The sequence below is a fragment of the Vidua chalybeata genome, chromosome 3, assembly GCF_026979565.1.
Source record: "Vidua chalybeata isolate OUT-0048 chromosome 3, bVidCha1 merged haplotype, whole genome shotgun sequence".
In the NCBI taxonomy this organism is placed as follows: domain Eukaryota; kingdom Metazoa; phylum Chordata; class Aves; order Passeriformes; family Viduidae; genus Vidua; species Vidua chalybeata.
In genome coordinates this window covers 105,869,380-105,895,608 of record NC_071532.1, presented here as the reverse complement: position 1 = coordinate 105,895,608, position 26,229 = coordinate 105,869,380, and the positions used below count along the sequence as shown (strand labels likewise).

Genomic DNA, 26,229 nt, shown 5'->3' with positions numbered 1-26,229 from the left:
TACACATTTGTGCACTGAAAACATTCACAAGGTGCAAAAATAGCTGAGATAAAGACATAAAACATGCCAGGGTGTAAGCTGAAATTTCAATGATTTATTCCAGGATGGAGATCCACCAGAAGTGACTGGATATAGTGAGTTGAGAGCACTTCCAAGCCTGGCATTCCCAAGCTTTACAGCCTGAAAACTTCATGAAGAATTTCTAACATCTCTCTGCTTTCTTAAAATTATGTCTGAGATACAAAGCAGTGAGACATATTCACCTCTGCATCTTCAGGTTGTTGAGGTATAACTGATAATTTGACTACCTGCAGAATGTTTCTCAGGCCATGGAGAGAGAAATTAGAAGGGGAAGGAAAAAGATCATATCTCATCTGAGCAAGTTAGTACAGGAAATAACAGGGAAAGAACCCAGATTTAGACCCTTGTTACCTGAACATTTAAGGCTTACTATTCTGACATTAATTCCAAATTTGAGGTCTAATTGACTCTAAAACAATGTAACTTTTTAATTCATTATAGAGTGAACACAGTTTGAAATCAGCATGGAACTAGAAGTGTTAACACAAAAGAAAGCCAACTTAAAAAAAAATAAATAGTACCATTATGGGCCGTTTATAATGTCAGAAGGAAGTTGTTAAGCTGTCATTCCACAGATGTTCATTCACACATATACAAGAACACAAACAATTCTCATGGGATGCCTAACTTCATGTGTGGCATACATAAACGTTAAAACTCTTCCATCATCACACATTTCCCCTTCCTCCTGCTGCAATAACAACATGGGGAATAAAAGCACACCACTTCCAAAAAAAGGATTACTCGAGCTCAGAATACACGGACTAGCCCATGAAAGAGCTAATGAAAAAGCATGGCCAACGTGGAAATGCACAAGAAAAACTACACTGAAATTACAGAGGGGAAAAAAAATACTGGCTTATATGGGTACAGCAATTATTCTAAACTACTACAGGTCTGCATATTCACATCTGTTCTGATGGATGTTTCTTTGTCTTTAAAAAAAGAGAATAGCAACAATTTTACTATATAATTATCTTTTTTTTACCTTCAATAAAAGCTGATTTTTTTTAATTGCAGGTAAAATTACAAAACTCAGCCATTTAGGCAAAACAGCTTAGAATTAATTTCCCTGGTTTAAAACACTAGCAAACAGTAATAGGCTTCTCTACAAAACCTTCTGAACATCATCATCTTTTTGTCCTTGTTACCACAAAGACCATCAGGAAAACCGAATGCTTCTCATTGTGCTCAGGACACAAGTGGTAGAATTTGGGAGAATTTCTCATCAGGAGAAGTTTGGAAGCAGTTGGTTTTTTTTGGTTTTTTTTTTTAACTTTTTAATGTAGGATATTAATGAGGAAAGTTGGAAATTGCATCTTCAAATTCAACTATTTCATCAAGTTGTGTGGTTGCTCAATGAGAGCAAACTGCAAGGCTAAGTCCTCAAATTACTTCAGCTACCCTGTCATAAAAATTACTATTTCTAGATAACAAAAGGTACTCTCATCAGTGAAAGAGAAAAGCTGTAGCTGGAAAAATATCCCTGTAGGAAGATCTGAAGAAAAGACTATAACAACAGTTGACCAGAAAACAAGACGTGTACTTTGCTGAAGAAAAATCCCCATTGCCTATGATCAAAAAGCAGCTGAACCCCAAACCCGATGGCTTCTTTGGTTTACATATTCCCAGTGTTCTGCTGCCTGTCATTTTGATCCAGTACAAATTTTGCCTCTCCTTAGCTGTTTACTAACTTCATATCCTGTAGCAGTTGGGACTGTATGAATAACAGGGTTTAGACACAAAATTGGTGGTTAACCAAAATAAAACATAAAGCATACAGCAAAAGAATGTTTTTTGTTTTTTTTTTGTTTTTTTTTTTTGAGTAAGAAAATGTTTGGTTTGGCTCTGTTTTAGTAAAAATGGAGATGGTCCTGTAAAACTCCCCCCTTTCTTGGGTGGGTCCTTCCCAGATTTCTGCTTTGGAAGCATCTCTGCTCTGTGTAAAGGTGGAGGGACAACCAGCAGTAACATCAGTGGCTCTAATCCTGAGGCTGAGAAGTCCTTCATTCGCTCTAACTCTATAAATGCAGAAACACCGTATGGAAACCAGAACAGCTTTACTGGCAGAGATTGACAGAGGCTGTCTGGTGCTCTGTGAGAGGTGTGAGATCTCCTTTCACATCCCATCACAGACCCACAGAGAGCAACCACCTCCGTCTGGCTCTTGGGGTTTTTTTATGAATGGCACTAAACTGTCCTTTTATCAGAGATTTTAGTCAGCCCTGTGCTGTCAGCAGTAGGTGTGAGGGCAGCAGCCTGGTCAACCACAGCAGGCAACTCAGCCCCACACAGCCACTGCCCCTGGTGGGGTGAGGGAGAGGTCAGAAGGGTAAAAGTGAGAAAACTCAGGGGTTCAGATAAAGACAGTGTAACAGGGAAAGCAAAACCCATGCACACAAGCAAAGCAAAACAAGGAATTCATTCACCCCTTCCCATGGCCAGGCAGGTGTTCAGCCATCCCCAGGAGAGCAGGGCCCCTTCACATGAAACAGTGACTTGGCAAGACAAATCCCATCACTGAGAACATCCCCTCTTCCTTCTTCTTCCCCTCAGCTTTATCTGCTGAGCATGACACTACATGGTCTGGGATATCCCTGGGGTCAGCTGGGGTCAGCTGTCCCAGCTGTGTCCCATCCCAGCTCCTTGTCCACCCCAGCCCCCTCGCTGGTGGGGTGAGGCAAAGAAATGGCTCTGACTCTGTGGAAGCCCAGCAATAATGAAAACATCCCTGTGTTATCAGCACTGTTTTCAGCACAAATATAACACAGCCCCATAGCAGCTATTCTGAAGAATATTAACTCTATCCCAGCCCAAAGCAGCACAGCCAGCTAAGGGGTATTGCCCTGCTCTGCAGCGTCAAAGTCAAATTTATTGCCTCCCTCCTCTCAGTGAGAGCACAGAGCTGTGAGCTCAGCATACCCTCACAGCAGGTGGGAAAGCTGAACATCCACCCAGCCCAAAATCTCTAACAACAGCTAATAAGGCCTTGAGAAACTCCGATGTGAGGATGGCGATGTTGTCCAAGCTTTTATCAAAGGGTAAGTAATAGTCTTGTTGACTGAGATGCTCACGACACAGAGGGAGCAGGTGAATTTTACTTGGTGAGACTACAGAGGAGCAAAATCTTTCCTAGGGGCTTACATTGTAAGGCTGATCTAGGCTTCAGCAAAAATAGTGGGGTTTTAAATGTCTTGTGATAAAATAAAAAACCTGTTGGTCCACGTCAAACTTGCAAAAGTAGGGAAATGAAAAACGTGTTGAAAAAGGAGATTAGAAACTGCAGTCCTGATGTAATATTGCCTAAAGCTATTTGGAAGTTACAATTGTAACTAATCAATGAATGCATACAACTTTCTCCTTAATAAGAATTACGAGCATAGGAGAGCCAAAAATAATGTTCTGATATTTTATATCTGAGTTTTCACTTTAAAATGCCATTACCAAAAGTCAGCACCATACAGACCAGAGAAAAATCTTCACACAGTCAAACAACTTGATGAGCCTTTTAACAAATGACCAAGTCTACTGTTCACTAGAAATCAAATCTTGCTTTTAATGTTTGGCTTTTCTTGAAGCAGTAGAGATGAGACTGAAAATAACAATGGGGGGGGGAAGCAAAGCAAGATAGTATCTGGGAAAGATGAGGAAGAGAAAAACTACTGGATAGTCCCCTGCTTTTAATTCACAGTTAAGTATTTATAGATGGCAAGGGTCACTGGTAGTCTCACTAGTAAACAACAGCAGGTGGTTGAAACTGTACATCTAGAATTTCATTCATTTTTACTGCAGACTAATAAATTCACTGAATCAATGCCAATGTAATATAGTGTCTGCACAGAAATAGGAAAAAAAAAGTTTACAAAAAACAACTCTCAGGAATTACAAAGGGAAAATGCCATTATGACCATATCTGAGCCCATCTATACCACCTGGATTTAACTCCCTCTGTATTTAAAGCCTTTCTGGTGGAGTTTTCTGCTTTGCAGCTGGTTTGGTTTTTTGGGTTTTGGTTTTTTTTTTTTTTTTTTAAGCAATCACAAAAATATATGTATTTCTGCCTGTATTTTTTTTGTACAAGAATTAAACCCCCAGCATTGCTGACCGCTCCCTCCCTGCTTACTCACTGGTATATCCTCATGACCTCCTCATCTCCCTCACACCCGAATTAGCAGCACCACGTTATCTGATAGGGAATCTCATGTTTCACTATTTAATAGGTTTGTGCTCATTATCCACTACAGCCACTTGCAGGAAGGCCCCAGCCAGAGTGCTAGTCCCTTCTGGAAGCACTCAGCCTCTCAAAGTGAATAAAAACCCTGCACATCTGAAGCACCAATATGTGAATAAGCAAGTAGTGCAACTGGTGGCTGCCATCACAGCCATCATAGCTAAAGCACATGAAGATGGTGGTTTCACAAATACAGGATGCCTTACTCTGCAAATATAGGATGATGATGCTCTAGAGGTTTCTAAAAATGATTTGAAGCTTAAAGCACTTGTTTTGAGCTGCAGGAGAAAAATAACCACTGAAGAGCCCAGCTCCAGTGTAATTTTCTTGATAGAGCTGGGGTTTTTTAATATGTATGTCTGTGTGTATGACACAAGTAAAACTAAAAGTAAATGAAAGTAGCTATTTACAGAGCCTGAATTGGCTATTAAAAAGCAAGGCTTCTTTCACTACATCTGTGAAAAGCAGACACTGGAGTGAGTCTGACCACCATTCAGATCCTTCCTTAGCTCAGGGAAATCTGATTCAGAAACTCGGGCAAGGTTATGTATCTCGCCTGTCCATCACAGAAGATTTGCTCTGGAAGCAGCACTTCATGGCAGGACACCATCTATCTGGGAGATGCTGAGCAAATTAAAGAAAAAGGTGTTTCAATGTATGTGAATAAACAGTAAGAAAATAAAGGTCAGGTTTGGAGTTTTAAGTTGTGAAGTCTTACAGAGCACTGAAAAGGTTTCCTGGGACACTCAGAACAAACCATCTCATGCCCATCCCATCCCATCTCACTCGCTGCCAGCTGGGATTAACCATGTGCAGATTGGCAGAAGGCAGAGCACAAACAGAAAGCCTGGCACCAGGAAAACCTTGCAAGGAAGTGGCACAGCAGCACAGTGCTGCATATCCCCAGCAGCTCTGACCTCTCTGCACTGCTGCCCACCAGGGAGAGGAGCAACGATGCCCTATCTTACTTCTATACACACCAGCTTCTGGAAGAGTCTGGCATCATCCTCTCAAGAAAGTCACCATTGGAATGTGGCTTTTTTTTTTTCTTGTTTTTATCCTGCCCTTCCCAGAGCTAATACCTAGAGACAAGAAAGCAAGGTTTGCCTGCCCACAAACCTGACACTGCTTTGCCCAGCAAGTGGTCACAGATATACTGGCTTTACACAGCTGGGGCAGGGTAGGGGCTACACCTGTTGGCTCTGCACAGTTCAGGCCATGCCTTTAACTTGTCTCTTGTGTAAATGTGGCAGTGAGAGCAGGTAGGAAAAACAGCAGCTCTGCTGGGCTCCTTGTGGCTGCAGCACAGCTATCCTGCCTTGCACAAGGTGCAGTGACAGTGGGAACACTTTGACAAGGACAGAAACTAGTCTGGCTTGCACCAAGCAAACGCTGGGCTGGGCTTTCCCCTCATTCCTGTGCAGCAAGAGCCCTGTAAAAGCAGGCTCTGGGCACAGGCAAGCAGCAGGGAGCTTCATGGCTGCACAGCTGTGCTGCAGCCATAAGGCCACGGGTCCCCAGCGCAGAGCAGGCAGCAGGACCTGAGGGCACAGGGAGAATCAGCGTCTCGCTGCAGATTAGTCTCAGCTCCCAGGATTTCAGGCCACTGGAACACACTGTGTCTGGCTTTTCTGAGCTGCTCCTGAGCTGGCCCGAAGTGAGAGAGCACACCAGCTTCTTGGTTTGCAGCAACCAGCACAGACCAAGCACCAGCTCTGCACCACACCCATAGCAGTGACTTCCCCAGGCATCACTTAAATTGAGAGACCAAGGGAAAAAAAAAACAAAAAAAACCACTCTTGGGTAACCAGGCATGAATACTGAAACACAGCCAGTGCTGGCCCAAATATTGCAGCAGCTACTTTTTGAAAGCATAAATTAAAGAAATGAATAGGATTCTCAGTCCTTTCTTTCTCCCTTTTCCCTGTTCAAAAAGAAGCCCTGGGTCAGTGACCAGCACTGGCCACACAGAAATTCTAAATGCACAGCATTATGCTGATCACAAAAAAATATACAGGCATATTTTTAAGAGAACAGTAACATTTTTTCATCAAACAGATCTGCTGAAGACCCAGATTTGCTGCACACTTTCCACTAGATCAGGATGCTCAAAGCTCCATCCAGCCTGTCCATGAACACTTTCCTCATAGCAATGGTACTGCCCTGGGTCTGACACAGCCTCATGGGTCAGACATGCAAAGCAAATATGAACAACACAATCTCCGATGAGGGTTAATCAAATGTGAAAAGGTCTCAATTGCAAGACATTTCCTATATTTTACTCAAAGAAGAAAAATTCCAATGCAAATCTCCACTTTCATGCTTTTCACACACATCATTGGTTGCACCCATGAGCTACAGCTGCCTCTGGACTGCGGGAAAATAGCTGGTGTCACCGTGGGTCCCCAGTGGACACCCATCATCGGGGTCCTCGCTCTTTTGCATGGAAAACATGGCACATGAGGGATGGTGAACACAGTGTCAAGCCACTTCCATGACAGGCACTGTATGCAACAGCTAGGAAATGCTACTAAATCCAACAAAATAGTGCCCAGGACAGCTCACTGTCTATTTAAGTCATGTGTCTGCTGGCAGCAGACTGGGAACTGTCAATCAGACCAACCCTGCCAGTGGAAGTGTTTGCCTAGGATCCACAGCTTCTGGTGAAAAGCAGAGTCCTGTAACTTGAGCAACAACATTTCCACTTGGAAAAAAATTCAGGCCTTTTCTATTTTATTTAAAATTCTGCCACATGCACATTACTTATTTACTGGTTTATTTATTTAGAAGGTATAGTATGTAGCTGGAAACTCCCTGACCTGTGTTCCCCTGCTAGAGAAACACCTATCACAGTCTCCCTTGTGCTGTTCCTGGCTAAGCTGAAAAGCTGTAATTCATCCCTACTTTTGTTGACCTTTCTGCCACTTTCCTGGCTCTGATATTTTCCTCCCCCTTGTCTCGCTTCCCTTTCCAGAGCTGCTTTTTCAGCATCCTCTCAAAGAGAGAAGATAAACAGGGGAGGCACTTCAGAGCCAGAATCCAGGGTGACTAGAGGGGACCAAGAGCAGATCACAAGCAGCCAGCACAGCTCGTGTGTGGGCTCGTGGGCTCAGTTTCCAAATGATTAGAGAAGGGATGTCTGTAGCACAGCAATGGGGTATGGGATGGCTCATGCATATGCAGCTCCTAGTCTGTCTGCACAGGAGCCAGGTGTGTGCTTCAAATCACACTAAGAAGGACTCCAGCTCAAGGACTCTCATTTTTTGTTTCCCACTGTGCCTAACCCCAGCAGGGTGAGTGCTGACTTCTCATGTTTACAAGGAAAAAGAGACAACAGAAATACAAATGGCCACTTGTGGGATGCTTCAAAGCTACCAGACTTTGCTTTTATATGGAAAACACAAAAAAAAAGATGACAGGTTGTAAGAGGACAGTAAGTGGAAGGTAGCAAAATCAGGAAAACAGAAAGAAAAGATAAAAACCAAAGTCAGGAAAATGTGGTAGAGAGCAAAACAAGAACTACAGCTGGGTGGAATACCCTATGAATCTGTCAGACCAAGAATCCAAGAGAAGTTACTGGAAATGACTGAAAGTGCAGAGCTGCATATGATGAGAAAGTATAATTGTTGTTCAAAGTGGCTATTAAGAACGTGAAAAGAAGGAAATCAGTGAGGGACCTGCAGTTTGTGCCTCATGGCTTCACAGCAACAGGGTAGTAGAGGAGGAAAACCAGGAAAATCCCACTTAAGAATGGCTGTGAAGGAAAGTTATAATAAGAAAAGGAGAAAAGGAGCCTTGGATGGTTAAAGTCACAGAATATGCAGGAAGGAAACCTACATCATGGATCAGAGAAGGAGATCAGAAAAGAAAGTGTGCTAAAGCACCAAGGTACAAGAAGATGCCACATTCAAAGAAGAGAAAATTCATTAGAGTTTGAAGGTCAGGTCAAGGTCAAAGCATGAAACCAGAAAAAACCAGGAAAGAAATGGCATGCAAAAATCAGCAGAAGCCATGAGGGAAAGTGGTGCCAATGGATAAAGAAAATAAGAAGAGGAACCAAGCTTGGTGCTGAGGAGAAGGAGAAATGGGATGCTGAAGCAAGCAGCAGTAGGAGTCGCTGAACAGAGCAAGAGCAGAGAGACAGATACTACCAGCATCTGCAGGCAGCACAAACCTCAGCTTATGCTGGAGAAACATTTCACTGTTCCAGAAGAGAGAATTTCTTCTGGTACCTGATATAATTTCTTCCCTTTCTGAATACAGAACAGATGCACTTCTAAATAGGATTTAAACCTAGCAGCAGCAAGTGTTAATATTTATATAACTAAGTGGCCTTAAGCCAATGGAAAAACTATACACTGAAAAATATGTGATTATCTGATATTTGATAAAGGTATTAGAGGTTGCCAAGTTTTTAAAATGACTTTATGTCATTAAATAATGATTCTTTCAAAAGCAATGAGGAGCAGGCACTAGCTGAGGGCAGTAATTAAAAAGCCTTCTTCGAAGTGTAAAAACATCCCATGGTCCACCTTGCAGGACTGGCCGTGGGTACTCACAGACCAAGCAGCTCCAGGGGTAATTGGCAAGTGCCCAGCACAACCCAGCCAGGCTCCTTGCAAGCTGGACAAGCAGCAAGCCTGCTGTTAGTCCTCCTACAACACTGCATTGCCCCAAATGCCCGTACTGTCCAAGAACCTCGGGGATCTGGATCTAGAGCAAATTGCTACTGCAGCAATATGAGCTTGCAAGTCTGTGGGGAGAAGAGGAAAAATATCCGTCTTCCTTAGCTTCTAGGAAAACAAAAAGCTAAATCCAGCAAAGAAAAAGGAAGAATGAGGATGTAGATGGAACAATGAGAAAAATTTTGCCATAAAAGCTTTTCAGTTTCACTATTAAGATTTTTTTTTTAATTTCTTAATAATAGATAACGATTTAGATGAAAAAGCTCTCAACTTGCCTTTGGATATCCCTCTTCATCTTCTGCATAAACTCAAGCCCATCCATGCATACGCTCACCAAGATGTTTTGCAGGAGGAGATGTGGGAAGAGCTTTGCCTGGAGGGACCAGGTCTTCAGCTCCAAGCCAGATCCCCTGGCTCTGGCGTTGTGTTTCCCTGTCACAGAGCTCTGCTCTGATAGCAGCTGAGTATAATGCACTAAAATCCTAATCTCTAAAGCACTGTGTGCCAGGGCTTCAGAGATCAGCATTTCAGTCAGTTTTACTTTGCTGCTGCCATTGCACATAAGAGAGTGACACAGCAGGGGAAAAGCACCACAATGTGCAGTGATGGAGAGGCACGCTTGGCTGGGAGGGGAGCAGGGCAAGAGCATGGTAATGCAATATAAAGGCATAGGGAAAATAAAAGAAAGAAATGGGGGAAAATAGGACTATTGTGCATGAATAGGAACCTTGGGCCTTCTCCTTCCCAGCAGCCCTAACAGCAGGATGTCTCCAGACTCAATAAATCCACCATTTTCTAAGCAAAGCCCTGAATGACCTGAAGGGTTTTTTCCTATCTCTTTCCTTGAAAATGGAAAGATTAGGAAATCTCTGCTACAACCCAACTGTGCATGTGAGTATCTGTGAATATTTTAAGATTACTCCCTCCTGCCTCTACCATGTGCTTTAAAATTAAAACCAAAATGATACTGCAGAAGCTGGAAGAGCTGAAATCTGACCCAGGTACTATCAGAGTGCAGGCTATTCTGTCACCCAGACCCAGTCTGGCACAGTGCACACAGGGACACAAATACTTGACTGACCGAGCAGAACACTTCCAACTTCAACACACAATGGCCACAGTTAAGGGAAAAAAGCAACACCTCAAAGTAATAAATTTGATAACTAAATACTAAAATAGTCAGGAGAATCAAAAATAACTGAGCAATAATTTTAATATCACAGAGTTCATGGCATGTTAACTATTGAAACCCGCCTGGGGCAAAGCCTCATTTCTATCAATCAGAAGAACAAAGTAATTTAAGAAAGTCTTTCATGCCATCAACTTTGACAGCATCTTAATGTCTTTGCTAAATCAGCATGGCCAATCCAGGCCACCAAAATCTACTTCACGGTACCTATGTCAGGCTAGAGTACCGCTACATGGGATTAGTGCAACACACTGATAATGCTCTTTGGAAAAAGCTGATTGAACTTTGTCCCTTAAGAGCGTTTAGACAGTCTAGTGGTCTGCTAACCCACATGGCCTTCTCCATGGTTCCTCCACTACAAACAGGCAGAGAGCATCTCTGAGCTTCTTCTGCAAACCCCTCCTCATCCACACTTATCTGGCATGCATGTAAGAAAATGCTCCACATCCTCACCCCAGAAGCTGTTTTAGTCACAAATTTGGAAGTTGCTGTGTAAATTCTGTATCAGTTGATGTCCCTTTTGTAATCCTGCAGAAGGATATTACCTTCTATATCAGAGTGTTCTGACAGGTATGCTCTTGCAGATTTAGTGTCTGTGGTTTAAAACATTATTGCTCTGGCCTTCTGCAAAGGTTACTGTTCTCAGATCAACAGTAGCCAAATGGGATGTGTGTCTCTCCCCCAGCACCCAGAGCAACTGCTGGTAAAGGTGGATTTGAAATGACCTATCAACTACAGAGCAAAAGCACTGAGATACCAGAAGAGCAGCTGCTGCAAGCACAGGAATTGTCAGAGAGAGGCATGGTGAGAACATCTGAAAACTTCTACAGCAAGGTGCATCAAAAAACAGCTGCCAAGTGGGAAGTCAAAATTCTTAGGGAAAAGCTATTTTATAGAGTTCCTACATCTCCCCAGCTCTCTACTGTCTTGTTCCTATCCTTGCATACCACTGTGTCGTCCCTTGGTTTGAGCTGCAGCAATCACCTGTGGGTCATCCTGCCAAATGGTGAACTGATGCAAGCAGGAAAAAAAAAACCCCAGCACCCTCCCCTCTTCCTGATGCTGAAGGATTATTTTTAGCCCAGACCAGTTGATAATCTGTTTCACGGCATGTCTCAAACTACAGCATCAGCACCACTGAACAGGCAGCTTGAAAAGGCTACAGGGAAGATAAATACACAGAAAAAGGGTGAAGTCTTTAAACCATTGCTGCTCCTGAGAAAATCAGGGTACTTGACTGGTACCTCTAAACTGCCAATTAATCCATTATCCAATACTAATCTAAGCAATCCAATCCAGAATTCCCAAATTTTCTCAGCTCCTGGTGCTCTTCATTCCATGTAAATGTTTTTGAGATCAAGACTACAACCAGTAGTAGAGACAGTAAGCCCAGACTGGGATGACTTTATAGGGAAAGAATTAGCCAGCAGTCTAACGCTGCCGGAGATGGATTTACATCTGAAAGTGTCTCACACATGGTATAAATGTCACTCCTTCCTTGCTGCCCCCATTCCTCCCAAAGTCACTGGAAAACAAAAAACCCACAAAAAAAAATTGGAGAGATGAAGCTAAAAGTGGAACCAAACCAAACCAAAAGTAAATAAAAATGTTTTACCTGGCTCCCCTGGGCACGCAACAGCAGGCCTGGCAATAATGAGAGTGAGGAATGAAATTTTAAAATGAATGCAAGAGGGAGAAACTGCAGAGAAAATTGAGACAGAGTTTCAGTGTTATTTATCCCAGACAAAGCATACATGCTCAGCTCTGAGCAATCCATGGCACAGGAACAGCTCCAGGATGGAACTCCAACACAACTAATCTTCCTTTTCTATTCCCTTCTGTGCTTTTGAGAAGGAAAGAAGAGAGAAAGCAATTTAGTGTAGTGATGCAACTTGTTTACTTCTCTGTACCTGCTCAGCTGGGAGGTGCAAAGGAAAGGAAAGACAAAGGGAAGAAAGGAGAGAGGGAATTACAGGAGGAGAAAGAAGAGCCAACTGTAGGACAGGCCTCCAATTTTGCCACTGCCTAGCAGCCCATGCAAGCAGCATCCATATGGCCACCAGCATGCCAGCAGAATTACATGGGTTAGTTATCCAAGCCTTGCTGTGCTTGAAGCGTTTAAGCTCTGGCTCATTTGAACATGATGGAAATGCCCAGGCGAGCAGCTTCGATGGCAGATCCGATGGGGCAGTGTGTGCCTGGCCTGATCCACCACCCCCTCCACCACGGGGCTCCTCCTGCTGGGGCAGGACACGCTCAGGCCTTGGGAATTCAGCTCAGGGCACGGCTGTGCACAGGGGCATCCTCAGCCTTTGCCACCGGGAACACAGAGGAGACTGAGGGTCACTTCTGCTCCCTGTTCAGCTCCCAGTGACTGCGGAGGGAAGAAGGATGTGCAGAATATGGAAAAGGGGGACGTTTATTAGCAAACGCTCTGTTATTTCTCTGGTCATTCTCTAAGGCTTTTAGCTTGTCCCTAATAAAAACTAAATGTTATTACAAAGGCAGAGATGGTCTCTTAGGTGAAGAAAACAATAAAACCTACCAAATCACCAACTTCGGATTGCTTTGTAAGCCCCTCATTAGAGCTGATACATCAACATTTACATTACAGAACCCTTTTTATTAGAAGCAAACCATTCTTAAAATATATTAACAACTTACATACTCACTGGCTCTTTGTAGTTTGCCTAACATTTCAGAATGTGTTAAAATCACACATAAAAGTTATAGTACCCTAACACTCAGGAAGTAAGAGTCCTTTAAAGGTTTAATTCACCCACTAATGGACTTTTTCCCAAGTTAGAAAACATTTATATATTGCTGATTTACTGCAGGTGTGGTAACTGTATTTGGCTTTACACATACTAGCTGCAAGCAAATCAAGGAAAAGGCTTCATAAATCAGTTTAAGGCACTGTAGGCTTCATGGTGCTTGGACTGGGACAGAATTTCCCCACACAAGCACACAAAACAAATGGGAGTTTATAATTTTTTCTGTCATAGCTCATAACTTTTAAAGGTTAGAAATCAAAGCACCACACAGTGGAATTTTATACAACTGAATGGGATGGACACAAGGCATCCTAGAAGATTATTTATATCATCCCCTCTTCACACAACAAAAGAATGAAAAATGCAATGGTGACAAAGGCATTGCCTAATCGTGTTACTTGGTAAATAACTTCTCTTGAAATTTCTCTGGACACATCAAGATTTTTAACTTTGTTTTAGAGACTGTTCTCCAGCAACTACTTCTCCTTTTTAAATGCATCTTCCAATGCACACTATATTTTGCAGGTTTTTTGTTTTTTTTTTTTTTTTTTTTTTTTCCCAACAAGTTGCACTGGCTCAGAGTCAGACATTGTAAGACAAAAAGCCACAGTGACTTTATCCAAGAAATATGAGGTGGCAGAGATCCAGTATGCCCAGCACTCAAGGTGAAAGAACAGCATGGAAAAAGATTCACAAATTAATTGTCAATTACAGAAGACTGCCGGAGTGAATACTAGATACATGCATGGGATAATTTAGTCAGGCACCTGCACAACTGAGCTGTGAATAGTGCTGAAGCAATTACTCAATTTTTTAAAAGAATGAGATATCATCATCAGAAAAGGACATAAAGGAAAGGGACCAAGTTTAATTTTTTTCCAAACACATAAAATCAGTGCAGTTAAGCACCAAGGACCCAAGTGGATGATGGCCCTCTGGAAGAAGGGGCGGTCAGAGTACCTGACTGAAGGAAGCTGCCTATAAGGAAGTGAAATTAATTGCTCATACAGTTTTTCTACAGCATGCAGGCAAGCCAGAAGATGTTGTTGTACCCACAGCTCCAATATGGGCATCCTGTGGCAGCAGGTGGAAAGCACTAAAGTCTCATTTCCCATACTGTGTCACAGGGAAGTCACCAGGTGGTGAGGGCTTCCACCTCCTCTGCTGCAGGTGTGCTCCACAGCCAGCCAGCTCCACAGCTGTGTCATTCCTGGACAAACTTTGGATCCTTCATGAACAAACATCAGTGAACCATTTCTTGGCCTCAAGGATGACACAGATTCACTTCTGGATCTGTGTTCTGCACACAGCTCCTTTGTCCTGGCTCCCACTGGCATGGCACAGGAGTGGGGGAAGAACTAGAGATTAGAGGCAGGATAGCAGCTGCTCCTCCTGGCTCTTCAAATACAGGGAAAACAGCTTTTGCCCAATGCATGGGGAGTGGTATCATAAGTTAGCAAGCCAAGATTAGAAGGACTACATAAAAAAGGAAACAGGAACAAGAACTTCCCCTTTCAAAGCAAAACAGTCTTGCTTTTTTAGAGCAAAATCTTTGCCTAAAAAGATTTTAGGCAAAACACCTCATGGGAGGTTTAGACCATTTTCAAGGGCTGAAAGAAAAACAGTCCTGGGGTTAGAGTGGTAACCTGGATCTGGGGAGACCCACTTCAATTCTTTGCTCTGCCAAGCGTTCTTGCATGACCTTAGGCAAAAACACTGAAGCTATAGTTAGTGGATACCTTGGCTTCAAAGGCAAAGTCAGCCTAAGAAGTTCTTGCCTGCCCCCGCCTGTCATTTGCTGCCTCCACACTTGCATTGCCCCAAGAGCCCACAGGCACTATCCTGTAAACCAAATTACTGAACAGGATGATGTTAAAAGCAAGTTTTGGTTGTCTTTTACAGGCAGGAGGGTAATTTTGCATTGGCCTGATTAAAGGATCCACAATCAATAAGCTACAGCAGCAGAGGTGAAGCTGGGGAAGCCCATCCATGATGGCACAAGGGCTGGAATAAGCAGGAGGAGGGCTGCAATGACAAGGTGCTGTCCAAGACTGGTGAAAGAACCTCCTCAGCAATGCCTGATGTGCCTGTGGACAGTGTCAGCCGCTGATGTTTGTGATGAATGTGGCTCCCTCTCTCCAGCTGCCTCTCTGGCCCTCTTGGCAGGGATGGCTGCCCTCCTAGCAAGGGCAGCAGAAGGAAAGATGTGTCAACACTTCACCTGCTGCTATCTGGAGGAAGAAACAGCCAGGAATTTGCTGAAACCACCAGCAGCACTGGATGCAACACATGTTTAACCTCCTCCCTAAGCCCTGGATTTCCAGGCACCACCTAGCTGGGGATGGCAACACCCTTCACATTCCCAGGCCGTTAGAGGGGACAAATAGAGTCAAGGTGCTGAGACACCACAGGTAAATGCGGGCCATGGGGATACCAACAACAGAAAGCAGCAGCCAGGCTCATTTTGGTAAGCTCCCATTTTAAAAGCTGACATGCAAATCTCTACTTACCCTACATAATACGAACATTCTCCTACAAACCTAGCTCCTGATTAACTCAGCACATCACTTGCCAGTGCTCTCTGAATGAGCCTGTGAGCCCAATTAGCAGTGGATGCAGCACTAGCACTCCTCACCTGCTGTGCTTACCAGTCTTCAGATCAGGAAGGGAAGGGAATATATCAAAGACTTGCAAGGGGAAGGAAGCTTAGAAAAGGCTCAGAAAGGATGAGGGAAATAGATGTCTGCAACAGTTCCTCAGGCAAGGAAGCAGAGCCCTATACAAAAGGGAAAACATATGGGCCAAGGGAAAACACTGCTGCAGAACATGAAAAATATCCAAAGGGCTGCTGGAGCGTCCCCGGAGCGTGATGCAGGGTGTAGCCAGGAGTGCTGCTGGGGCTCGGGGGACCTTTGCCTTGCCTCAACCCCGGGGAGCTTCTCTCCACATGCTCCGGTACATCAGCACAGTAACCTAAGTTATCCTACATCTTCAATGAGTTTTCCTTCACCTGTCAGTTTTTTCAGTGTCCCAAAGAATAAGGAAAGAGCCTCTCAAGCCTACAGCTGCAATACTATTACAACCCAGAGAGGAGACACTTAACTGAAGTTTTGTGAACTCCCAAAGTCCATAGCTGCATCTGAGTTTCATTTCTGAGCATCTCTACCAGTGAACTGACTGCTCTTACCCACCACAGCATCTATCAGCTTTTGTACCTCAACTGCTGGCACTGGTTTTGTAACAATAGGAAAAAAGAACATCACATGCCAGTTTGGATTTTTAGTCAGAGGAGTAGAGAGCCTGCCTTTGGGAAAGGTCCAAAAAATAAGGTTTGAATAGATGGATGTGAATGCCTGAAGCTTTGACATGTTGGGGGAAATGGATTTAATGCTATATTTAATGCTATGGTCTTCTAGCAACCAGCAGAAGGCAGCCATACACTCAAGGCAAGAAGCCTAAATTTTTCCAATGTGTTGAGCAAGGAGAGCCCAAGCATGGCACATAAACCAGCCACCCCAATTCATCAGCAACTTCTACATGTTCATCTTTTCTAAACCCAGCAGTAAAAGGATAATGCATTTCTTTTCTTTTTTTTTTTAAATAGTAAACATATCTTTAATATATATAGCACATACTTGGTGAACCTTTCTTGTAGCTATCCTCAAGACAGTCAGGGCTGTAGGATATAGATGTAACAGAAATACTTTGAAAGAATAGTCTTATTCAAGGTTTAGTCAAACAGCCCATCTAAGGCTCCTACAATTTTACTGCTCTCTAGATATGAAACTAGTGGCCTCCAGTGACTTCTGACCAGCTCCCAAGTGCTGCCCATATGTCACCCACTGGTTTGACAGCAGTCTCAGTGGAGAGGCATCATCCAGTTTGAGCAAACTGGACTGTGCAACACAGAAAAGCTTCCTGCAGTTACTGTCAGCAACTTCCATAAATAGTCTTCTGGTTTCTAAAATATACCACAAATGGCCAATATTTCCAAGGAATGCTCCCAACAGAAACAGAGTGAAGGAGATGGTTTTGTTTTCTATGGATGCATTCTCTTATCTTTGAAATGGGAATGATGGTGCATTTTCAGAGAGAGGAAATTAATGCCTCTGTCACTGGGCTTTACAACCGTATTTGCTTTTCAGACATTTATTCCCTGTCTTCATCATATGAAACTACTGCTACAGGCTGACAAAGAAAGCTGTCAGAGATGACCATGTCACCAGGGTGAGACACTCTAAACCACATCTGAATTTCACCCTGGCAGGTTTGGTACACAGATCAGAGGTAGGAACACAGAGCATAAGGAAACAAAAGTGAAAGAGATTTTTTTGGCCAATACAACGAAGATATTTTTAAATTACTTTTCTAGCTTTTCAAAGCAGAAAGAAGAATGAAATCATGCAAGAATTCTAATGTAAATTTAAAGGTGAAAAGAAAAACCTGTCCTTAATACTGAAAATAAAGGAGAAGAGCTGATGCAGCACCCCGCTCTTCAGTTCTCTAGAAGACAAGTAACAGTGTACAGCAGGTCCAGCTCAAGTTCTACCATGGGATCTCTCAGCTGTTCCAGGAGCCTCAAGATCTGGCATGCCCAAGAGGGCTCCTCCTCTTTGCAGAGGGCAATGGTGTACTTTGGGTTTAAGTCTTTAAAGTCTTTATGTTCTTCCAAATTGTTGGGATAAATTTAGCAGCTAGTAGCATGGAAGAAGGGACAGAGAGTGGACATCTGCAGGCATTTCTGGACTGCATGTGTAAGACAGCTGCTGCCTGTCCTTGTACAGAACTCACGTGATCTTACATTACTTGGCAATACCTGTCATGACCTGAAGAGTCTGATATTTTTAAAATCCTCTTGACCAAGTACCGTTTCATTTTTATGGCACCAGTACATGCACGAGCATCTGTGAAATGAATTCCACCCAGCTGAGCAGATAATATCATTGTTCCATGCCTCCAACCTAGACCATTAGCTTTAGCTGCAATTTCAAAATATGTAAGTAGGCTAGTCAAGCTTGGTGGGAGTCCAAACCAACCTGCTCCTCTTGCTCTTGGACATGCTGGTACATTTTTCTTGACCCAGCATCGTGATCAGATGATTCAATATAATTTGTGTTATTACCAGGCATGTGTGAGTCTAAGGGGCAAATACTGGAAGAATGGATTTCAAAGATCTGACATTCAGATTGTGCCAAGTATGCTCCTACAGGCACATTCTGTAAGACAGTGAACATTTAGATTAAGTTCTAGACTTAAGACTAATTTAGATTAGTCTTATTTTAAGACAAGCTATCACAATGGTCCAGACTTGTAATACACTAAGCATTCTGAGTTCAAAGGAATTTGGGTCATGAAATTCTGAATTTTCTTTCACAGGGTCTACCCTTCATTGCTTTTGATTTAAAAGCAGAGAAGTGCTTTCAGTGTGTTCCCAAAATGGTCCTTTCAGATGTGATCCTCCCCTTCCCTCCCCTGCTTTTGCAGAGGGTAAAGGTGTTGCCCTTGTGGCTGTCCAGCACTCACCACCACCAAGGTTAGCTCCTACCTAGTCAAAATGCCTGTATGCTGATCTTCTCGGTACAGATAGAGCCTTAACAGACAAAAACCACAGATCAACCCCTTCTTTTGGTTGAGGGAATCAACCCCCTCATTCCTCATCTCACAGGGATTGTAACATGCAGGTTTTACCCCTAAGTAAAACCATCTCTCCTGGACAATGGTGGGCAGCTCTCACTGAGTCAACATCTCAAATTCTTAAGGATTCACTTAATTGTGTCTAGATGAACATGGATGACTTCCAGTGGAACATGTCCCTGGCATGGCTCGGGGGCTGGAACTAGAGGATCTTTAAGGCTCCTTTCAATCCAAACCATTCCATGACTTTATGACTGAGGCAGCTGGAAGAAATGTCACAGCAACCAACCTTGGCCAGCACCACCAGAACAAAAATGAGAACAGGGCAGCAGTAAGGCTCATCTAATATCAAATTAAACCCTGGTCATGGTGGATCACACTTCTCTGTTCCTGACTGTTGTGACTGCCAGGAGGATTGGGTTGTTGACTGCTTTGTTAGCATGAAGTGTGACACTACTGGAGAAAATAAAAATACGAAAATATTATATTAATATTTTTCTATCTCCACAAAAAAACCTAATATATTATAAACTGTCAATAAATAATAAAGACATGAAGCCAAGCACATCCAAAAACATACAACTGAATATATCTGAGCTGAGACTTTACAGCTGTAACTTGGGATTATATACATAATTTGGGCTTTTCTGTTCTTCATGTGGGAAATAAAAAAAAAAAAGAATGAGCTCTAAAGTGGACTGCTAGAACATGGAAAACAATGAACTGTCCGATCCATTTGCACTTGGCTTGTTTATTGTTGTTTTTTTAATCAGAGAGGGAAAAAGATCCAATTACTGTTCTGAAATGAAAGATTCACTCTGGATAGTCAATGACACTTGTCAGACTGCACTTTATAGCTTTTCTTCATGACCACCGGCACAATAAGCACACAGTGTTTGACTTTCAGTGAAAATATTTTGAAACATTAAGTACACGGAAACAGTCTGCACAGAGTATGTTCCTGATAGTCCCAAAATGTCCTCCAATGTTATTCAAAGCAAAATATTTGTTCCAAGATATGTAAAAAAGGGGAAAATTTGATGTGATGCTACTTCAGATTAAAACCAAGCAATTTCATTTTATGCTTTATATGCTCTCCAGTCCCACTAAGTATAATTATAGACTTCTGTCTACTTACAAATCTCTCTGTACAATGGAAAAAGCAATAAACACAGGTTCTGCCAGCAATCAGATAACACTTATCGTAAACAATAGCTTTTACGATCTATTTGAAATGGGTTCAGCTGCTACAACTTAAGATTTGGTTGTTTTTGTTTTCTTGTTGGATTTGCAGCAGGTGGTAAGGACATGATAGAAGTGTTTAGCCACGAGAGAATTCAAAAAGGGACTAGTATTGCATTGCATATGAAATATGACAGAGATTTATTTTACAAAATCAGTTTTCAGTCTCCCAGGGGCCTCTAACTAGTTTGTAGAGGCTACTTCTGGAACTTTGTTCTTCTTGGCTCTCAGCTCTGCCAGCACCACATACAGCCTGATGCCACACAAAGGGTGACCCACATTCAGAAGTGATTCTTTATCAGTTCTGTGTGCCAGTTTCTTATGCAAGTGGGAAATTGTACAATGTCCTGAAGTAAACGCTAACTGCTGACAGGGGCCCAGCAAAGATGGCTCAAATTTCCTGCAATTCAGAGAAGTGTGATTTACTGTAGCTCTGGAAAGCTGGGAAAGAGCCCCCAGAAGTCTGCATGTCCTGCTCTGAGTGAATACTGCACCATGAAAATGCTACACATCATGACTGCAATAAAAAAAAAACCACACAAAAAAACCCCCACATCATGTGAGTGCAATATCACAACAGTGATCCCAGCAGGAGGTCAGCAAGACAGGGACATATCTGCAAAGAGGACACAGACCTAAAAAGAACCTCAAAGGCTGGCTGGGACAGAGTAGTCCCCCACATGGATCCTACCCCTGCAGAGATGCAATGGTTCCACCTTGCACCCCATAGATGTGTTCTCCTACTCACCTCCCCATTCCCAGCAGCCCCAAAAGTGTCCCACGTGGGGCCCAAAAATGATTTACACACTCTCGAAATGAAAAACTGCTTTCTATCCCATTTTCTCAGTCTCAGGGAGAGCAGATCATATAGGTCCATTGACAACTTCCATGAAGACAAGGGATGTCAGCACCAGTATCAGTGGTCACGGATTCAACACCGATGAAGCCACAAAAAATTAATGCAATCTCTCTCTCCCTCCAAGTTCTTTGAGTTGCAAGATACTTATGGTTTGTACTTTATTTTTCTGAAGTAGATTAGCATGAAAATGGAAGGCTAACAGAACATTAAGGTCAAGAATTTAAATGAAGTAGCTAGGAAAAACAAGGCTGTAATTCTCCTAACCAGTCTTCGTCAACCATCTTGCACATATTCAGAAATTAGTGTTGTTGTAGAGGCTGGGGAATTTATGTTGCAGTATACCTGTAACAGAAGAGTCACATTTATTGCAGGAACTTTTAATTTCCTAACTTGTACATTAAATTCCCAATAAAGCTTCATGCTAACTGTCTTTTGGTTGTGGTGGTTTTTGTTGGTTTGTTTTTTTTTTTTTTTTCAAAACTGTTATTTCCCACGCTTTTAAAATAAATTAATGAAACAATTCTTGAATACTGAAATAAATGCAGATAACATTACATACAATTTACAGACTAAATGTGTGACTAGACCCTCAACAACTTCCAGAATTACTTCAGACAGCTCAAAAAGACACAACACAGTTAAGGTTCAGGGTGGGAGAAGGGGACTTGGAAATCTGAAAAGCCCCACCCAGAGAGAACTGGTTCATGTTGTGTTAGCCTTCCTCCCCACCCTTCCCAAAACCACTCCTCAGAATCATGACTAATACAGTTTCATTTGACAATTTTTTTCTGTAACTGAGTTAATAAAATCTGTGGGCCAAGAACACAGCAGCAGCTGCCCCAGCCAAGATGCCACCTACGCTTGCTTGAGAAGCACTTGGTGCCTTTAGTGACCACAGCTTTGACTTGAGTTTTTCCCACCCAGCTTGAACATTTATGCTTTTTTCATTATGTACTTATAGCAAGACACTTTTACCCTGATTAGAAGTTTTTGAGCCTCCTACAAATGGCCAGCAAAATTCAGTTAAAAATGCTCTTTTTCTAACAACTCAGTGAGCAGGCTTTCTTCAGGAAGACACCAAATGCAAATATCTAGCACAAACGATTTCACCCTAATTCATACGGGTAAAGGGAGAGAAAGCCCTTCAGTTATCCCCATCCACGTCTGCCTTAAGGTCAGCATCCCTGCCAGAACCGAATCCTCACTCCCACACACTCCTTTCTTAAGTTCACATTTGCTTCAGGGAGGAAAAGAGGGATCCAGGACAAACAAAAGACCTCAGAGCTGACATAACCTAGCAAGTATCTTCAAAGCGTTGTCCTTCCAAAACTAGGACTAAGGTACAAAACTATTTGAAAGCTATTCTTCTTCTGCCCCAATTTGCAAGCTAGTCCAAACAGCAAGAGAACAATGACACTCTCATCTCCTGCAAGAACATATTTCATAAATGGAGGTTAGCAAGTGACAAACATTTCTATTTTGCAGCCTCGAGATGCAGAGCAGATCGCAAATACCATTTAACACTTGTTCATAGTTCAGCCCAGCTTCAACAGAGGCTCTACCTTTGAAATGACTGCTACGACTCATCCTACTTTCCCAGACCAAGGTTTAAAAATCCCAAAATAGCTACAGCGAATGTGCTTGGTACAGACGTGGGGAAGGGCAATCTGGGTCGTCTTCTCCTCACAGAACAATGCTGAAGTCTGGCCAGACTCCAGGAATGCACATTTCCCTGCAGATGGCTACAGCAACATTTAACAGTAGGAACCATAAAAGACTTCCACTTCTAATTATGTATATTATGATTTTTTTTTTTTAAGAGGGTGGGCTTCTTCCCTCTACCCTTTTTTTTTTTTTTTAAATCCTATTTAATGGTAGTCACCACATGCCCAGATTTCCCCTTTTAGAATTTATTTAGCTTTAAGACACTTCAGGCCAAACAAACTTTATCTGTTCCCTATATTAGAAGCCAGTACACTTCAGAGCAGAGAGAATACTGCCACAGTACTATGTAAATCAAACCCACATGCTAAGGAAAACAGCAATGCAATGCAATGAGTGCCAGTCCACAGTCATTCAGCTTTAAGTGTCACTCCCACGTTTATCATATGAATAGATGAAGATTCCCTCAAAGCAACAGAATCTTAATTCTTTCCCCAGATTCAAATGTATGCATTCAGGAAACACTTCAAACATCAATATCTTTTCCTCCTAAGGCACACTTCTTGTCTGTAATTACTTTCCATTGGTCAAGTGGGTTTGCTTCTATATTGGGCTATAGGAATGTTTTAAGTGATGCTTTATGATTCATCCTACACTAATATGATTTTTTTCCCCTGTTAACGCAGAATAAGAAGAAATGGAGAGAAAAAGGAGAGAAGGGGAAAAAAAGATCGCCTGCAATCATATTGTTACACTGTGCACAGTTTATGGCTGGCTCACATCCAGTTTGTGGTTGTGATAAGAAATGTGTAATCCTATTATACGGAGAGGAGTCAGAATGTACAAATAGGTCCTGGAAATAGGAACTTCTCCTGTAAGATTATTCTTCTCTCCATAATAGTTCTGCAAGTAGGTCTAGACAGGGGCTCTTCGCTCTTCTCCCCACTGTTAATGGAAAGCCAACTGTCAAAACAATTCTGAGCACAGGAGCTTGGATTTTTGCAGAAGACAAAAAGAAGTGGTTCTGTGCATTTGTGTTCAACAGCAGCATTAATGAGAACAAGGGCTCTGAGCCCTTACAGGCTGGCACGTCAGGAGTGTATCCCGTCACATCAAGGGAGCCCAGCTTGCTCTGACGCTGCCACATTCTGTGAAGTTGCCAAATCCTGCCCATTCTGCAGTTTTTAAGAAACATTAACTGCTTATCAGTGACAAAAGCTGGTTCTCATGACATTTTGCACTGCAGCCCCCTTAAAAAGACACACAGAAACCATTCCCCAGGCACAGGGCTATTGGGCTGCTAGAAGTATGCTCTTGCACTAGAAACAGGAAACTAAGTACCACCTGTGCAAGTCAGGATTCCCCTGGAGTTAAATTCCTGAATAATTCCAGCCTGATTATCCATTTTTCTAATTTCCTTTGTATGACAATATTGCATTACTGTGGTTATGATTCAAAAAGGGGGTTATGCATTCCCCAGTGTGCCCCACAGGCGTAAGTGCTTTTGACGAAGGTCAGATAAATTAAAATACAGGTTTCCCCAAGGGAACCAGGTCAGTGATTAACCATACTCCCTTCTGACCAAAAAATATATTCACAGAAATAAGGGCTTTTGAAGTGCAAAACATTAAGAAAGAAGGGCTTTTTCCTAGGAAAAAGAATAAATAAAACAACCCACCTCCAAGTATATCATGCAGGAATAAAGGACAAGTGATAGGACAAGAGGTCTCAAGTTGCACTAGGAGAGGTTTAGATTGGATATTAAGAGAAAACTCTTCACTGAAAGGGTGGTCAAGCATTGGAACAGGCTGTCCAGGGAAGTGATAGAATCACAATCCCTGGAAGCATTCAATAATCATCTAGATGCAGCATGTAGGAACATAGGTCAGTGATGAACATGGCTGTGCTGGATTAATGGTTGGACTCAGTGATCTCAGAGGTCTTTTCCGACATCAGCAGTTTTATGACATGGTCATAGGGTTGCAAGGTAAATACAAGCACCATAAATCAGCTGAAGCAGCAGCAGGGTACACCAGCTTATTATGAAACCCATCTGACTGTGAGTAGAGCATTACAAGCTTCTGAACAAACTGCTTTGGTGCATTTGAAGATACCAAGCTAGACTGGGTGTATTTGCATGACACTGCAATTCCTTCTGTGACTGCAACATCAACATACTGAGTAAGTACCAACGAAATGCCTTTAGCATCCTGCTTTCCAACTTGCTGCAGCAGCAGTGCTCACAGGTAGAAAATGTAATTCTCTTCTGGGTAAAAAAGGGAATCTGAGATAACAAAGAAAATACACAGTTGTATGAAAATCAAGATACTCTACAGTTATAGGCATAAAGAACAGTAACTAAATGGTGTCCTAGGTGAGGGGAGCACATATCCATTTCCATGAAGGATGCAGGAGGATATATGTGTAAACCAGAATTGAAGCGTTTTAAATAAGCAAGGTATGTTGATTTTTTGACCTTAAATAGTATTTTCTCAGTAAGATCACCAAATTCTGGATTCTCTCAGCCATTCCATGAACAAAGCATCAGACATGCAGACACTGAGGGCAGCCTCAGGTTGGACTGGATATGAGGGGCCTGCCAACCTCAGTGGTTCTGTCAATCTCTGATAATTAAATAATATATATTCCTTGGAAAATAAAGGTTGAATGTCACAAATTCTAAGTGTAAAATAACAGTGAAGGAACCAGACTTAAATGATTCTGCTGAGTTAAAGTGGGCAATAATGCATATGTTGAAACCCAATTAGCAAAGAAGCTCACCCAGATGTCATTAAAGTGCCTTTTGCACCAAACTACCTTCACCTGATCTGACAAATGGCAAATTACCTGATGTAGCTGGACTCTGTTGCACATTAATTAGAAGAAAACAGCAGAAGAAAGAGATGGAAGGGAACTGTACAAAAGCTGCATAATTTTCATATTAATATGAAGCTAGTGTATTAACATAAACCTAGCAGTTTGCAAAATCCTTCAGTAAGAGGAAAGCAATGAGTAGCTTAAAGTAGCAAAAGACAACAAAAAAAATCACAAATCAGCCCGTTAAAAAAAATCATGAGACTTATTAAAAGTGAAATGGATTCTTTATTTCTTCTATGATTTTTAGGATGTTGTTTCATTTTTTTCCTAGCTTCTTGTCACCACAATTAGTACTGGCACTGCAGAAAGTAACAGCAGAAACTGATGCACGCTCACAAAGACACAAATCCTCAGCCATTATTCAGTAAACAAAAGCAATGACGTAGCTGCCCTATGTGGCAGGCCAGGGCACTTAATCAAAACAGCCCTCAAGAAAAAAAGAGCAAATCATAATCATCTCCTGAGGGTCACTCAGGGTTTCCTGCAAGGCACACATGGCTATTGGTTAATCCATGTGCCACTTTGGAGACAGCTCAGGAAGTCCAGGAGGGTGACTGGCAGGTCTGGGGGGATGGACCAGCTGAATCATTGGTCATGGTCCAGTGTGAGGGCACAGTGACACACAGCCCATATCCTGGGGGAAAACAATGGCACTGCAGCCTCAGAAAGTCCTGACCACCATTCACAGATGTTTCAGACTCAAGCTGTCCTCTCCATATCCATGCAACACCATCTCCAGTGCACATCCCTGGTACTGCCATGCACGTGGCATTAAATAAAGGTGTGCTGTTTGCAGCTAAGGCAAGCCCCCTAGCTCCCTTATACATTCTCCTTTCAGTGAATGACCTCCTGAGACCCTCATTTGCACCAAGAGACACTGTCATGGTGACAGAGAACAAGCTGTCTCCTGGGAGATACATACAGTAGCATTTTTGGATGGAAACCATTGTACTTTGCAGATGTGCTTTCTTTAAAACACTTCTATCCTTGCTTTG

The 26,229-nt window shown here is 42.5% G+C and overlaps 1 protein-coding gene and 1 long non-coding RNA gene across 3 annotated transcripts in view; one reads left to right on the top strand and one right to left on the bottom strand.

The window, feature by feature from the left end:
• The window catches only part of KLHL29 (kelch like family member 29), a 392,570-nt gene that overhangs the window by 280,711 nt on the left and 85,630 nt on the right, over positions 1–26,229 (bottom strand). The window lies entirely within an intron of this gene.
• Positions 24,394–25,967, top strand: LOC128785197 (uncharacterized). The gene is made up of 3 exons (XR_008429802.1): positions 24,394–24,538; positions 24,732–24,815; positions 25,506–25,967. It is a non-coding gene; the product is annotated as an uncharacterized LOC128785197 (long non-coding RNA).